An 18,475-nucleotide genomic window follows, 5' to 3' on the forward strand; every position below is an offset into this window, starting at 1 on the left:
AGTGAGTATCTATTAACAAGGAAGAGTGTTATGGCCTCAAAAATTAATGTTTATTATTATCCACTGTTGCCATAGTCGCAGCGAAACCTTTTTGAATATGTTGGAAAAAATAAATAAATAAATAAATATAACATAGGAAAAGACAGTTGTATGGTAAGGATGTTTGGTAACTCTACCTTATCTCTTGCCCAATGTTATTCTTTTCTCTTCTTCGAATCTCTCTTTTTTTTCTATCTCTATCTTTCGTTGTAGCTTTTTGCATCTCTTTCTTTGTCTGTCTCTCGCCATCTTTATCAAAATCATGAATAAAATTAAACGAGAATAATACTAAATGGTATTCTCCCAGTCGACCCAGCTGAAGAATGGGCCATTTAACTTAACAGCTGGGTATGAGTAATGTACTGTCTCCCTGTGTACCAAAGCCATAGTTTTCAGTGTACTGTATCCACACTGCCCCGAAAACACCGTCAACACTATCGGAGCTTTTTGTGCTCAGCAGCTCAGGAGTATGAGCCAGAAACCAAAACACTGACAGGTGTGTACCGAGAGCAACAGGTGAGTATCGTGAAAAACAGGTGGGTGACGCAGATTACAGCACAAGCAAGTGTTTTCACTGCAGCAGCAGCACCAGCAGCAGCACGAGTCCAGGTCACACAGGGTTGTGTCTCCTGCCATCATATAGTCATTACATTGTCAGCATAATGATACAGCACTACTGGTGACTGACAGGTTGGGCTGTCCAGTTCATCACGGTCAAGTACGGATGTGTATGTGTGTGTGAGTGCACACACACATACACATGATGATTGCCTCTCGTGTACGAGGATGGGCGGCCCAAGGGCCACCTAAGCGTGAATTTGTTTAAGGTGTAAAAGCTGTCACCAACACAACAACCACACCATGAGTTAACGAGCTGCATGATCCAGTTTCAAGGAATAATCTGAGAAGACCGGACAACTCGTCAACTGCACTGGCTAACCGTTACCCCGGAACACGATTCGCAAATCAATTAACATCCAGGTCATCAATTACTGCTGGATAGACAGAGGCAAATGGCGTAAAGAAACTTGCCCATAGTTTCATCTTGCCTGGGGATCGAACCCGGGACCACTCCCTTGCGAGGCGAGCATGTTGTCCATTACACCACAGGTCGCCACAACACACACACACATCTTGTACACCTAAAACTTTTATCTTAATTAACTAACAACTATGTAAATACTTGAGAAGATAAGGAGAGAAGAAAACAAATCTCTCTCTCTCTCTCTCTTTTGTAAATCTGCCTTGTCACTTTGTGCCTGTCTGTCTGTTTCTCGCTGTTTGAAAAATAGTGAAGGGGAGAGAGAGAGAGAGAGAAAAGAGAGAGAGAGAGAGAGAGAGAGAGAGAGACGCTAAAATTGACCTCAGTATTTTCCCCCTAAGAGCACGTTCTTACCCAAAACAACAACATACGAGCTCTCCCCATCCCTTCCTCCCCTCCCCTCTCCCCTTCCCTTTCCCCTTGCACTTTCCCTTCTTGCTTCCTTCCCCCTTTTCCCTCCCCTTCCCCGCTGCACTTTTATTCGCCCCTTTTCCTCCTGTTTCTACCATTCCTACCCCCTTCCTCCTCTCCCTCTCTCCTACCCACTCTCGTCTATCCCACCCTCACCCCACCCCACCAACTGCAGCCGTCATAACACCCGCCTCCCTCAACCCCACCCAACCCACCCCACCGTCGCCGTCAAACACCTGGCCCACCCACCCACTCAGCTTGGCCCTGCCCCTATAACCACCACCACCACCACCACCACCACCACCACTACTACTACTACCTGTGCCTGTGTGTCTGTGTATGTGAGTCTGTGTATGTGCATGTGTATATGTGTGTGTGTGTGTGCATGTGTGTGTGTGTGTGTATGTGTGTATGCGTGTGTATGTGTGTGTGTGTGTGTGCGTGTGTGTGTGTGTGAGTGCGAGAGTGAGTAGCAGAGAGCATGCGGCAGTGTACGGGCGGCCGGCCAGTGGTGAGGACAGGTGTGACGGTCACGGCGGCGGTGGAGGTGGTGGCGATGCGAGAGTTGCTGTCCCATGACGGTAAGAGACGCACACGTGTTCCCCTGTCGCACACTTACTTCCCCTCCCTTCTGTCTTATTTTCTCTCTTTCTCTAAGTGTATTTCTCTCTCTTTCTCTCTCTTCCATCTCCCCCCCCCTCTCTCTCTCTCTCTCTCATTCTTTCTCTATCTCTGCCTCTCTTTCTCATAAGGTAATTTTCACCTGTTCTGTGTGTCTGTCATTCTGTTTATCTCTCTCTCTCTCTCTCTCTCTCTCTCTCTCTCTCTCTCTCTCTTTATCTTCTTCTCTTGTTGCCTTTGTGTGGTTATCAATTTTACACTGATTATATAATTATATCTTTATCTCTCTCTCTCTCTTCCTACCTATCTATTCCCGTCTCTCATTCTTGTTATCTCTCTCTCTCTCTGTTATATTATTTACTTATTTGTTTATCTTTTATTTTCTTTATTATTCATTTATTATTTGTATCTATGCCTTTATTCATTAATTTATTCATTCCTTTTTATTTTTGTCTATATCATTTTTTTTTTTAGTTTTTCGTTTAATTTTACTCATATTATTATTATTATTATTATTATTATTATTATTATTATTACATTCCATTACTTTATCTTCGGTAATTTATTATATTTTGTCTATGTCTTATTTATCATTTATTTTGGCTCCATAATTCAATCATTTAATTACCTTATATATCGTTATTATTTATCTTCCTTGTATTATATTCTTCATTACTATTTCCTGTTTATTTTTATTTAATTCTTTATCTTCTTCTGTCTCTCATTCATGATTTATTCTACATTTCTTTTATTATTTTTTTTAACCCTTTAGGAGGCAGGAATTTCTCTCGGGTTAATAAATATTAGCCAGAATCTAACACCTAGAGGCACAGCTCAGTAGCCAATTAGGTGGTCAGTTAGTTCTCTAGGACGATTCTTATTGGTCTTTCTCCATCACTCAAATAAAAACCATTAACCTAAACTACTCATGAAGCTAAATAGTCATGCCTTGTGTATTAACCTATTACCCCAGCTAACCTAACCAAACCTAACACTATTTGGAGGAGGTTTGGTTTGGTTAGGGTGGTTAACCTTGAGGTGAATTAAGGTAGGGTGGAGATTCTTCAGGTAATCAATTTTTGTTTCTGTTTTTATTTAGTAATTAATGTAGATATTTTGTAGAATGGAGGTGGGAAGGGAAGGTGGGAGAGGGGGGGGGAAGGGGGAAGGTGGAGGAGGGAAGGGAGAGAAGGTGTTACGTTATGATTGATGGACAGGTAAAAATTAGCGTAAGTGGAGAAGAATGTTGCTTTATATTATATTCAGGAGAGAAAAAATGAAGGTTAGGTTAGGTTAGCGTTAAGTTAGTTTAGGCTTGGTTAGGTTACGTTACGTTTACGTTAGCGTTAAGTTAGGTTACGTTAGGTTAGGTTTACGTTAGCGTTACCGTTAGCATTAAGTTAGGTTCGGTTTACGTTAGCATTATGTTAGGTTAGGTTACATTCGCCTTAAGTTAGGCTAGGGTAGGTTATGTTCGCCTTAAGTTAGGCTAGGGTAGGTTATGTTCGCCTTAAGTTAGGGTAGGGTAGGTCATGTTCGCCTTAAGTTAGGCTAGGGTAGGTTATGTTCGCCTTAAGTTAGGGTAGGTTAACCTTAGAGTGGCTAGTCTTCAGGTGAAACAAGTCAGGTAATCCGACTAATGAACTCTAATTCTTACATCTATTCTGTCTAAATTATCACCAGCGACCTTCATCTTCACTATCACCATCACCCCACCGTCACATATATAGCAAAGTCCTTTGGGTGTAAATATCCCTTTAATTTTCCATCCATGCACAATCACTCAAAAAACTATCTATACAAAATTGTGTTGAAAAAATATGACACAACTGATGAAGGATTTTGACAACCCTACCGAGACAACAGGAGTCACAGTGTTCATTCTGGGAGTCATCGTTCACCCCAAGTACAGATAGTTTTTTGAGTGTACATAATACATCGATTGTTTTTTATTGTATTATTATCGTTACTCACTTTATGATTCGTATCTATGTCTTTCCGATACTATACTTTATAAATGAGTATCTACAGTATGTCTTTCCGATACCATACTTTATAAATGTGTATCTATGTCTTCCCGATAACATGCAGCATAAATGTGTATCTATGTCTTACCGATATAATGTCATAAATGCGTATCTATGTCTTCCCGAAATCATGACATAAATGCGTATCTATGTCTTCCCGATACCATACGCCATAATTGCATTTCTGTCTTCCCGATACCATTCGTCATAAATGCGTATCTATTATCTTACCGATATCATAAACTATATTCACATATCTATCTTACCGATACATTTACGCCATTAGTGCGTATTAATCAGTCCTAAAATGCCATACGATTTTTTTGCGTACCTGGACGGCTAAACTCATAATCCACTTTAATGCGGGTATGCTTTGTGGTGATTGTTCCTTTGATAGTTTTAAATAAGATAATAAGATAGTGCAGGTTGGTTTAGGTTTTAGTTAAGATAATTAAGGTTTAAATTAGGGTAACAAGGTGGGTTAGGTTAGGTTAGGTTAGATTAACATAATTAAAGTTAAGTTCATTTAGCTAAGATATAACCAGTTAGCTTTAGGTTAAGTAGGGTAGAGTAGGTTAGGTTTAATCCAGGTATGATAAAAAGAGGATTAGTTTTAGATAAGATAAAGTTAAATAGGGTGGAATAGGTTAAATATGTTAGATTAAGTTAAATAAAATAAATAAATTAGATGGAATTAGTTAAATATGTTAGATTAAGTTAAATTAGACAAAAGTTAAATTAGATGGAAGAAGTTAAATAGGACAGAATAAACTTCGTGGAGTTTAAGTAGATTAATTTGTTAACCTCTACAAAAGTAATGTAAAATTCTACAAAACTCAGCTTCTTGGCAACTGTTGTGAAATTTAATTAAGAGAATAGCGGTTCACGGTAACTCCTCTCAAAATATGCTGACGTAATTTGATGTCAATTTATTTTCTAATTTTTCTTTTAGTGAATATTAATCTGTTGATGTTTATTATTCCTTTCCTGTAAATATAAATTAATTCGAATATAGAAAACAAATATTTGTATGATATATGAAGTTCAGAATTATTTTAATGAATTAACCAGAAGGGTCAGGGAAGATAAAAGAAAAACAGAGACATTATGAAGTAAAAGTAGCAAGAGAGGCGGAGACAAACCCCAAGTGTTCCAAACTAAACCACGAGACAAGATTGGACCACTACAGCCACATACCGGCGAGCTGACTGATAACGGCGGAGAAATACGCTGTAATCTGAACGGGTATTTTTCATCAGTTTCAAAACCGAAAGTGTAAACATGATACCTGAGGTACTGTACCAACTGTGTACAGAGATACTGGAAATAAGATTAAGCGAGTTAGTAGTGACGAGTAAGGATATTAGCAAACAATAAACTAAAACCTATTAGTCACCAGGTCCAGATATTTGCCAGAGTAGTAAGGGAATGTAAGGAAGAGCTTAGGATCTTAGCAAACTTGTTTAACATGTTATTAAAGAGCGGTCAAGTAAAAGAATCCTGGAAGATAGCGACTGTGATACCGCTTTTCAAGAAGGGAGATAGATCACTATTCTCTAACTACCGTCCAATCAGTTAACCATCAATTGTAGGCAAATTGCTGGAAGCAATAATTTCATACTCAATTCGAAATCACCTGGAGAAGCACAAATAAGAATATAAGAATGGAGGAAACTGCAACAGGCCTCTTGGCCCAATGGCATTCATGTCTGACAAATCTATTATCATTCTTTTCAACTGTTTTCGAATCAGTGGACGACGGACACGATTATGGTGTGGTTTAACTCGACTTTACCAAAGCCTTCGACAGGGTCCCCCGTGAAAGACTAATACGTAAAGTGGAGGTACATGGGATTGAGGGCAAGGTTATAAATTGGATTAGGATATGATTAACAGACAGGAAACAGACTCAGCATTAATGGCACAAAAGCTGTCTGGGGTAACATCACTAGTGGAGTACCCCAAGACTTAGTACCTGAACCGTTATTATTTATTATATACATAAACGACATAGATATAGGAGTAGACAACGACATAAGTAAATTTGCTGACGACACTAAAATAGGGCATGTAAATAAATCTGACGAGGACTCCGAAAATTTACAGGAAGAATTAAACAAACGTTTCTCATGGTCTGAAAAATGGCAGATAATATAACGTGGAAAAATGTCAAGTACATAGTCTAGGAGACGTAAACAGGTAAACCAGATATCAGATGAAAAACGTTGTTATAGAGAAATCCGACTGTGAAAATTAGGGGTAATGATAAGTAGGAATCTTAGCCTGAGAAAATAATGTATATTTGCTTAAAACAAGGTTAACTAGGTACTGGTTCATACAAAGGAGTGTTAGTTAAAGACTAGCGAAGTTATCCTAAAACTATATCTCGTGTATGTGAGACCCTCACTTGGATTACGCGGTTCAGTTCTGGTCACCATACTATAAAATTAATATCGATTTCCCCCACAAAACATACAGAGGAGGATGACAAGAGTATCCTGGGCAATAGGAACCTTAAGTAGAGGGGCAGATAAAAGCGTCTGAATTTGCACTCCCTCGAGAGACGTGGAGTGAGGGGTGATATGATCGAGGTGTATAAATGGAAGTCAGGGTTAAACAAAGGTGATGTAACAAAGGTACCCTGTACTTAAATTATCCAACCAGGAACGAACTTGCAGCAATGGTTTAAAATTAGACAACTTTAGATTTTGGCGAGAGATAGGTAACCATTGGTTTGGAAATAGTGCAGTGAATGAGCTTCAAATATAGGTTGGGTGGATATATGAGCGAAAGGGGTTGGGTGTAAACAGGACTGCCCAGAAGATTACACGTCACTAAGACGAATTCCAGATTGACGGTTTCTTCCGTTTGGACGATTATAGCTAAAAATTGTCCATCCATCACAAATGCTATGAGAAATAATGTGTTAATATAGGAATGCATTATGATTTATGTTAGAAATAACAAAATACAGCATAAATTCTATTAGGATATTATATTTTAAGGTAAAATACATCATCAATTCTATTAGGAATAGTAAAATACAATGTTATTTCTATCAATAATTTAGCAGTACAACAAACTGACATCCTGTATAATTATATCTAAATTCTACTAATAATGATGTACTACCATATGATGCACACAGGCCAGGAGTTCCTCGGTTGTCATGTCATCAGATTTGTAAAATTCACGTAAGCGAAGAGGACGATCATCCATCTTGTGGTACTTCTTTCTGGGTCGGGGTGGAGCTGCACCCAAACGAGCTCATTGTAGAACACGGTGAGTTTCTGCTCGTTCATTCTTGTGTATTAAACTCAGCTCATACGCATTAGGGTGGAGCTTGCCAATTGCTTTATTCAGCCGACTAAGGCACTCCTCCGCTACTTGGTTAGTTCTGGTGTTATCGTCGTACTGGTTCCACAGAGGGAGAGAGAATAAGCCATTGAGCCAGAGTTCCTTATAGTATGTGACCAGTGACTCTAGGTCCTGCTGTTGTCATCCCAGCATCACCTTGGACAATGTCAGAGTTACATGCCACTAACACCATTCCCAGGTAGACGGTTTCTTCCCACCGAGGTCACGTGAATATTAATCTCACTACAAATACTTAATTTTTCGTGAATACGAATAACAATACAGTTATAATAAGAAATATTTGAATACAAACGAATAACATTTAATTATTAAATTAATAAGAACTAATAACAAATAAAATATTCACCTCCGTTTGTTAATCCTCATATATAATTCCTATTTTAGTCCAATAATTCATTCATCTTCATATAACTCATAAATTATTCCAATAATTTATTTATCTCAATATATTTCATAATATATTCTTATAATAAATACAGTATAATAGAATTAATGATGAATGGGTGACTTTTATAACTGGCAACTTTCAAGGAACATGTAAGTAAATATTTATGTTTTGAATCTTATTATTGATATATTTAATGTACTGTCTATTAACTGGTCAGGTGGGCCCCAGGATTAATGGACCCTAGAACTAATGTGTTCCAGTACTATTGGCCCCAGTGCCAATGGGCCCCGGTACTAATGGCTCCAGAACTATTGATCCCCATTTCTAATAGATCCCAGTTCTAATGGACTCAGTACCAGTGGACCCCAATACCAGTGGTACCCATTACTAATTGGTCACCGTATTGCTGTGCATCAGTATTAATGGGCCTCAGTACATAAGAACGGAGGAAACTGCAGCGGGGCTATTGGCCCCTACTAAAGAGCCCCGTTTACACCCAACCCCCATCGCTCATATATCCATCCAACCTGTATACTGTTTACTAATAAACCCCAGTATAAAATAGGACCGATCCTGATATGACAAACACCTAATGGACCTAAAATCTACTGGGCCCAAATTATGATGGTTCAGGTTAGGACAGGGGGTCCATCTCACCTGTAATTATGCGCTGTGTGGTTATCTTCTTATAACACTATAATACATAACAGGTACAGACTGACGACATGGTTACACACACATACACACAAAGAATCTCCTCCCCCTCCTCAGCCATGTCAACGTGGGCTGTGACCCCTCCTGACCCCACTAATCAGGTCACCCCCGGGGGTTGACCTTGCATAACCAGAGGCTTGAATACATCAGTAACTTGCGTGTTTACGAACTTTTCTTATAGTCGTGTGACACCGCTATCTAGGGTGTCAAGTCTTGCTCGGCCCGGTGGTGGTGTTTGTGGCGCCGGTGTTGGTATTTGTGGTGGTGGTGGTGTTTGTGGCGCTGGTGTTGGTGTTTGTGGTCGTGTTTGTGGTAGTGGTGGTGGTGTTTGGTGGTGGTGTTGGTTTTTGTGGTGGTGGTGTTTGTGGCGCTGGTGTTGATGTTTGTGGTCGTGTTTGTGATGGTGTTTGCGGCGATGGTGTTGGTGGTGGTGTTTGTGGCGCTTGTGGTGGTGTTAGTGTTGCGTGTGTGGTGGTGGTTGTGGTACCACGATTACTTCACCTCCCTGCCCCTCGTCTTCTACGCAGCACAGGAATCCAGCCCCACGTGTCACCGAGGCAGGGTAAACACCTCCCCGCTCCTCCCCTTCTTCCTCTTGCGAAAAACTCGGAGCTGAGGCCAGACTTTGTGGCGGTCAGCATCCTCCCCACACCACCCCGCCCCACACCACCCCGCCCCACACACCCTCGCCACCCACACACCCACAACACCCACTCCACCAACACATTAATCATCACCCACGTTACTCCTTCCCCCTCCCACCTTTACCTCCGACCTATATCCTCACCTCTTCCCTTCTCACCCTGCCACATCCTACCTGTTCCTCTATCGCTTCCTACCCACGCACCCTCACCCTCTCTCCTCTCAACATACCTCACCCATCCTTTAGACACCCTCACGCCTTCCTTACACACCCTCACCCTCCTCCACACCCTCACCCCTCCCAACACACCCCCACCCTCCCCACACCCCTCACGCCTCCCTTCCACACCCTCACCCATCCTTAGACACCACGCCTCCCTTACACACCCTCACCCATCCTTAGACACCCCTCCCCAACACACCCCCCTCCCTACACACCGCCTCCCTTCCACACCCACCCATCCTTAGACACCCTCACGCCTTCCTTACACACCCTCACCCTCCCAACACACCTCACCCTCCCAACACACCCCACCTCCTTCCACACCCTCACCCTCCCACACACCTCACCTCCCTTAAACACCACCCTCCCAACACACCCTCACCCCCCCTACTTCCACTAGTCGTAAACATACACGCAGCGTTTCAAGTAAATGTTCACTCTGACACGTCCTCCTTCGCTGCCAGTAATTTTAACTAATAATATCTAAAACATAAACGGCTCCCTGCTGGACTATAGACAATATACATATAAACAGATATAATATTTATATGTATATACTTTATTTACATTTGGGTGGTTATATCATTAGTTGCTGACATAATCGTGGAGGACGCCGTAAAGATACTTTGGGAGTTATCAGTGTTTGTAAAGAGCCAGAAGTGACATTAATGTTGGCTGGAAGGTCACAGGCTAATGATCCTCACCTGTGGCGGCAATCAGCGCCAGGCGACTGAGGGAGAAGGAAGGGGGTGCTGAGTTGACGAAGATGGTAAGATGGAGGAAGGTTGGCGCCTCCTGAGACTAGTTGGTTGGTGGTGGTTATTGTTGGAGGAGGAAGTTGGTGGCGAGTAGAGGGAGGGGGAGGGGGTAGTTAGAGGTGGTTCAGTAGTAAGTGTGTCTGGTTCTGGAGGAGGAGGAGGAGTAACCACATTTAACCTAACTTCAATATACATAAAGAGCTAACAATAGGTAACAGATGCGCCGATAAGGAACGAAAAAATGAAAGAGAAATAACTATATCCTGGAGGGTCATCCGTATTTAGTCAAAATTTAATATAAGTTTTACACTCTACTGTTGACTTTCCACACTGTAAACATTGGTGGCGGGGAGCTGATGATATATGCTGTCGTAGTTATAAACAGAACAAGATGTGTGACAGGAGCGTAAGGTGGTGTAGTAGACCAGCACGACGACTGACCCAGACACAACAGAGAGGTAAGGAAGACGTCGACCCTCGCCTGGCCCTGTGATAAAGTTCAAGAGGCCCAACAGGGAAACACGCGGAGTTCAGGCTTACATTCTTTGACTGAGTGGTTGGCAAATCCGAGAAAAAAAAATCTGAATCTGAGGTAGTTCAAGAATTATCATATTTTACTATTTGGTGGGAATCTTGGGGTAGAAAACATCGCCTGAAGGAGACAGAGTTCTTCAGGGAGTCGCTTGTTGTGGTGGTCACTGTGTCCCAGGACCGTCGAACATATCGCAAATCGATCCTATTATCGTAAAACAGCGTGTCCTGTTGGTAGAAGGCCGAGGAATATTCGTATGGTATAGTCTCCATTGTGATAGAGAAATGCCAGGCGTCGGTGATTGCTCGTGTTGGCGCTGTTTTTTATATTGCCAGCCAGTCCTAGTCTCGCCAAGGAGCTGTATCCTTCTCTCTTGTTTTCCAGTTTTGGCTTTTCAGTATGTGACATTCTATCATCAAATCAATACCATGACGGAAGCAAGCAGAGTGGAGAGCCCAACACCTAAGGGGGCGAGGCATAGTGGCGACCACCCCTCTGTGACCACCCCAGCCTAACATGATGCTTTCATTTATATTAACTGGTTTATTCTTATTGGTAACATAAGTAGTATTATCAAAGTAAAAAAGAAATAAAATAGAAATAATAATATCAGAATACCTGTTGACTCCTCTCTCTCTCTCTCTTCCCATCACAATAATAAATAATTAAAAACAAAAACACCATTTCAACAGTTGCTTATTGTTTAGGACTAAAATGCGATGTATAAGTGTGACAACCTCACACAAATGATAACTACAGCCTAATTTCATGACAGGTATAACATAATTAAGTAAACAAAACACTGAATTTATCCTCTTAAAATTATATATGATGGTAATGGCCGCCAGAACAGCTGATTGTAACCCTTGTCTTTAGAGAGTACTATAGAGATGTCTTACTGGCAGCCTATAACAGACATACTTTGCAAGACAGGTTCTTTCTCTCGTACCAGTAGCACGAGATCTGATGGTCTATCCTCCTTATAGAGGCCGTCACGCCTTAACTTGATAAATTTCAGTGTGGAGAAGAAGCGCTCCACTGTGGCAGGAGACAGCTGTGGCAACTGAGATTTTAAGCAACACAAAAGATTTGGAGAAACAAAGTTAAGATTGTGTTCTGTCATGCACTTCAGGGTAGCCAGACAGTGACTGCTGCCAAATCACCGTCTCCCGCACACACGACTGTAACCCGTCCACTTCGACTGGACGCGTTCTTGCCGATAATTTAACATTATATTAATTGCAGTTTTTTTTGTTTTATTATCACCATGTTGAAAATAAGCCTCATATTAACTATCACAGTCTTTAAGATATTGTTGACCTTATAATATGTGTTGGCCTTGAACACAATAAACAACACCTCTGCCCCCAAAAAAAGAGAAAATGACCTTTTTAGTTTATGTACGGAAGGAGCGATGGCAGCTGCCTCCCCCTCATGTGCACCACGTGTCTCACAGTATGTTATGAGGTAATATTTTGCGGCTGTGTTGATTGAGGTACTGTTGGCGACCTTCATCTTCATGGCAACGAGTGTGTCTAGTGGCTGTGTTCCATGCTCAACTAAGAACAGTTGTACATAAGCTCACACATTCATGTTGCACACTAAATCTTCACCAGGGAGGCTCAAACACTGACCCAGTGCGCGGCGTGGGAGACACACACCACCGCCGAACTGTGAGGTAGTCAGACCATCCACCTATTCCATGATGAAGGCAACACCCGGTCGTAGGTCTCCCACGGGGTCAGTTCCACACCAACCAACCCTCAAGTAACTTTATACCAAGTCCTCCAGTAAGCGCGGCGGACGGACGTGTCAAGTAATATATACACTGTCAACACACAGATCATTAAGAGACAAATCGATCGATTGATCGATAGATAGATTATAATCCCTTTGTCTCTATTGAGTTTCATTAACGAAATTGTTGATTATGTTCATCATGATGACTCAGTCTCAATATACGACAATGGCAGAGGCAAGTCTGATCAACACACAGCAACACGACAAAGACAACTTCTTCATACTGATTGCACATCGCACTGATAAAACCTGGAGACGAAGATTGCATAGCCGCTTTGCATTTCAGTAAGAGAGGTAATCCTATCACTGCAGCTGTACAGTAAATACCCTGACAGCCTACACCAACTCACGCTGACGACCCGCTGGATATTGGTAGTGGAGGTCACCCAGGAGAGACGCCGCACATTCTCCTGAACAGTGTGTCGTAACTTCCCTTCTGCAGCAGGAACCACGCTGAAGGCCGGGCAGGGTGCTACTTGGTAGTAATATATATATATATGTATATATATATATATATATATATATATATATATATATATATATATATATATATATATATATATATAATGGGAACACCTGAAATTTACCCCCGGGCTTATTTCACCATAAGATTAGCCACCGTAACTTTAACTACCTACCTGTCATCATATATAATTATATTAGTTATTATTAAAATCGTCTGGTTATATAAGGTAGAAGGTTATCAAAGTATCTTCAGTTCTCAAAGATTGGTAAAGGATTAATTTTACAACTCAAGACTTGTGAACTTATCTGTGGGTGACTCTGACCTGAGCCACATGTTTAATGAGTGCACAAAGACATCAACACTACTGTGGGTCGATACTTTACTGTGACGGACTGAAGGTTGAGTACAGGATGATAAAGTGACGGACGGAAGGTTGAGTACAGGATGTGACGAGCGGAAACCTGAGTACAGGATGAAGTGATAGAAGAAGAGTACAGCTGTACATCCTCTCTCTCTCTCTCTCTCTCTCTCTCACGTCATAACCAGCAGGAGTGTGAGGTGTAGGAGAGAGAGAGAGAGAAGCCACGGGCCAGCTCCTCCAACATTCACAACGAGGACCACTCACGAATGTACATGTATGAGTGACCTAAGTTGTATACTGTGTACCGCGATCATCAGGGTACACCAGTCACACACACACACACACACACACACACACACACACACACACACACACACACACACACACACACACACACACACACCAATACTTAATCAAAAGGAATTTACATGTGAGAGGCGAGATGATACACAGCACCTAGACCGAGGGAATGGGCGTGTAGACCGCTTACCAAGACCGACAGAGATAAGTGTAGCCCGCTACCAAGACCGACAGAGATAGGGAGCCGCTTACCTAGACCGGAGATAGGGAGCGTGTAGACTGCTTACCAGATAGGAGCGACCGCTTACCTAGACCGACGGAGATAGGGAGCGTGTAGACCGCTTACCAAGACCGACAGAGATAGGGAGTATATAGACCGCTTACCAAGACCGACGGAGATAGGGAGCGTGTAGACCGCTTACCAAGACCGACAGAGATAGGGAGTGTATAGACCGCTTACCAAGACCGACGGAGATAGGAAGTGTGTAGATCGCTTACCAAGACCGACAGAGATAGGGAGTATATAGACCGCTTACCAAGACCGACGGAGATAGGAAGTGTGTAGATCGCTTACCAAGACCGACAGAGATAGGGAGTGTATAGACCGCTTACCTAGACCGACGGAGACCTGCAAGTTCCCGCCATCTTATACCTAGTGAAGTAACTCTTTTAGTATTTATATATTAATAAGAGATATATTTTACTAAACTAAAATACGCAATTACGGACTTAAGTTATTATTGAAGCGTAGTAATATATTATAACATGATTTAGAACTTTATTCACGAGTCATGACGGTTACACAGAAGTGAAGATGTGAGTGATGTTAAGTCCCAGTATATCAGTTGTTCTTCATTCAGGTGTAAAGCCTTGAGTGATAACAGGATTCAAAGATCATGTTAATGCTCCTTTAAAGGTAATTATAACGCGTGCTGTTATTAAGTATAAGATGTAATAAAACACTTAGTGAGATGGTTTGGTGTCATGAGTTTTCGATACCATAGGTGAAGGACAGTAAGAGGTGTAGGTAGGTAGGTTCAGTGTAAAATCTTGCTCTGAAGCTAAACTGGGATGGTCTTGGTCTTGAACAGTCCCCTTCACTTATGCGTTTACAGGGGCTCGTCATATAAACATTCCACAAATTATTATATTGAGATATCTATTTTAATATTGTTTTAATTTGACTCCATGGTTCGTTTATTTTTGCGAGTTTCCTTCTGTCGAATGTAAACAAACACAGGGCTGCCACATCACACCAAACCTGATGACCCCTGTAAACGCACTAGTGAAGGGGATTGTACCTGCCAGCTAGCCTACCTTAAGCTGTCAGGAAAAACAGCCTTGGTTCGATCCTTTTCAGAAACTCTCTTTATTGTTATATGTGAATAAAAGGAAGATATCAATACCCATGGTAATGATAACCTAACCTAACTAAACGTAGCGTAATCTTAGTTAACTTAACCTAACGTAACTTAACCAAACTGAGCCTAATCTAAGTTAACTTCAGCAACATAGGATCACAGAAACCCAGTAACATAGCATCACAGCAACAGCAACACAGCACCACCCCATAGCACTCTGTCACAAACCAGACGACAGACGAGTAGACGGGAGAGGTCGAGTCGTGCCAGGCTTGGTAACAAACCTGGCTGCCTCTCACCTGAAACACAATTATCTCACCTGAAACACGATCATCTCACCTGAAACACAATTATCTTACCTGAAACACGATTATCTCACCTGAAACACAATTATCTTACCTGAAACACAATTATCTCACCTGAAACACGATTATCTCACCTGAAACACAATTATCTCACCTGAAACACGATTATCTCACCTGAAACACACTTATTTTACCTGAAGTGACTTTGAAACTTAGACACACACACACACACACAAACCAAAAACACACACACACACCAAAAACACACACACACACACACACACCAAACACATAATTTCTTCCCATTCTCTGTTTCGCTGGCTCGTGCTTGATAGTTTCCCCTTGAGAATACCTAACGTAAGAGTATAAGGGAGTGCTTAAGTGATAGAGTCCCGCGACTGTTGGCAAGGTAAGCGTAAAGGCCTGCAGGTATTGTCGTAAAGTGGATCAGGCGACGTTGCATTTAAGTCTGTTTTACGAGACTTGGAGTTATGAATGATTAAGCTTTCAAGGAGATAAAAAACAATGTACGTGATTCTTGAGTAGTGAGAGGTTGTTGGTACGTGATCAAGTACTTGGTTATGATGATTAATCTTTTCTTCAGTCCTTGTTGTTGGTACGTGATCAAGTACTTGGTTATGATGATTAATCTTTTCTTCAGTCCTTGTTGTTGGTACGTGATCAAGTATTTGGTTATGATGATTAATCTTTTCTTCAGTCCTTGTTGTTGGTACGTGATCAAGTACTTGGTTATGATGATTAATCTTTTCTTCAGTCCTTGTTGTTGGTACGTGATCAAGTACTTGGTTATAATGACTAATCTTTTCTTCAGTCCTTGATGTTCGTACGTGTTTAAGTACTGGAAAATGATAATTAATTTTCACCAGTCCTTAACAAATTCAATAAACAAACCCTCTCACACCTCGACACCTGACCCATTTACACACCTGCATGTGAGTATTTTCATAAGCCTATATAACCTTGCTGGTGGTTTACATGATATAGGAAGAGATGCCAGGCTCACTTTGATCGCTTGCGGTGGCGCTGGTGACTGCTTATACTGGCGCGGTCTTTTTTTGTGTGTGTTAATGGTGCACATTCTTATATGACACACACACCACACACACACACACACACACACACACACACACACACACACAGATTCTTCATAAATAAGTAAACACTAAACTAAACCGTGTCAAAGAGGCGAAACTTGGAATCACCTAAAGATTAGACATCCCCCTCAGCTGCCCTAACGTTACTTGGAGGGATGGGGGAGGGGTAAGGTTAGGTAGTGAACCATGTTATTAAATGTACAGAGAGACCCTCGTTCAATAGGTGAAAGTAACTCACGTTTGTTACTGGTGAAAGGTTGAGTCACACCTGTTTCTGGTGAAGACAGGCCAAGACTTCTATCTCTCATAGCTACAGTAAGCCATCACACGTGAATGTCGTCACAGGTGTGTGTGTGTGTGTGTGTTCTTAACCTCCATCACCTACCACATACGTGTACACATATACTTAACACTCATCAAACACAAACGTTTCAGCATCAGAGACATTAATTTCCGCCTCCACCACGTAGTTCGCTGGCAACGTTGATGCCGAAGCTAAAGCGGCTTATGGTGTAGCTGTCTGACTCACCTGTCTACAAGGATATTAGCTTGTGTGTGTGTGTGTGTGTCGCGGGTATACGATGAAATCATTTAAAACAGTCGCTAGATTCTCAAGGACACATGAATTTGTAAGGATATTTGCCCACAATGTCTCAAATATACCTCCCCCCCCCCACCCCGCCTCTTCTACTCCCTACCAACATACCATCCCTCCCCACACACCTCCCATCCCCTATCCCCTTCCCGCGAAATCCACTTGTAAACAAACAACATAAGCCGAATTTTTGGCGCGCAATGTTTGAAGTCTCTGTAAGAACTCAAAGCTCCTCAATCTCAAATGACCCATACAAATGAATACTTTTACCATAAATAACAATAAGATAACAAATCACACGCCGTCATACTCCTCAACGTAATATCGAGGTTATTAAAGGGTTACTTATTATCTTTGAGCCTTAAAAACTCCAGGTAAATGAAACACTCAATCAGCTTTGGAGAATCAAAATCACGACCAAACACGCCAAGATGTCATGTTGTCACTGTATTCTGGTGGTGATGTGGTAGGCTGTTCTGTTTCGTCTCCGCCTATTGCTAACGACACCCGCTGGAGCCCTGGAGCCCTGGAACCCTGCATGATAGAACCTAAAGTGGGAGGTAATGTTTCTTAGTTAATGTTTGAGTGGAGGAATGAACTGGTGTTGAGATGACTGGTGGAATAGTGTGACTGTTGACTGTTTCTCTCATTACTTAACACCGATCTTCTTCTTCTTCTTCTTCCTCTTCTTAATACAGTACTTATATTCTCTTCTTCTCACTCACCACTTAATACTTGAGGACACGGTTACCACTTAACACTTCCAAACACCCTCACCACTTAACACTTCAGAATACCCTCACCACTTAACACTTCAGAACACCCTCACCACTTTACACTTCAGAACACCCTCACCACTTAACACTTCAGAACACCCTTAGCCACTTAACACTTCAGAACACCCTCACCACTTAACACTTCAGAACACCCTCACCACTTAACACTTCAGAACACCCTTAGCCACTTAACACTTCAGAACACCCTCACCACTTAACACTTCAGAACGCCCTTATCACTTAACAGTTCAGGGCACCCTTACTACTTAACACTTCAGAACACCCTTAGCCACTTAACACTTCAGGATAGCCTTATCACTTAACAGTTCAGGGCACCCTTAGTACTTAACACTTCAGAACACCCTTAACACTTAACACTTCAGGATACCCTTAACACTTAACACTTCAGGATACCCTTATCACTTAACACTTCAGAACACCCTTACCACTTAACACTTCAGAATACCACTTTTATTCACTTTTCCTACTATCAGAATTAAACGCTTACTAATACGGTGCTACTTATAAATTTCCCATTACTTATTCTACTTATGAATTACTTAAATCTATGAGCAGAGTTAGTATAGCCAAGTATATAAGTATGTAGCAGATGTGGTTAAG

General features: G+C 41.6%; 1 protein-coding gene across 1 annotated transcript in view; it reads left to right on the top strand.

Annotated features, from left to right (window-relative positions):
- The first annotated feature begins 1,994 nt into the window (after positions 1-1,994).
- LOC121858836 overlaps positions 1,995-18,475 on the top strand; it is a 29,531-nt gene continuing 13,050 nt past the window's right edge. Inside the window, exon 1 of the mRNA XM_042355483.1 lies at positions 1,995-2,073. The gene's annotated coding sequence lies outside the window, so the exon portion shown is untranslated. The remainder of the gene's footprint in view (positions 2,074-18,475) is intronic.

This window comes from Homarus americanus, unplaced genomic scaffold, assembly GCF_018991925.1.
Source record: "Homarus americanus isolate GMGI-L3 unplaced genomic scaffold, GMGI_Hamer_2.0 scaffold59232, whole genome shotgun sequence".
Taxonomy (NCBI): domain Eukaryota; kingdom Metazoa; phylum Arthropoda; class Malacostraca; order Decapoda; family Nephropidae; genus Homarus; species Homarus americanus.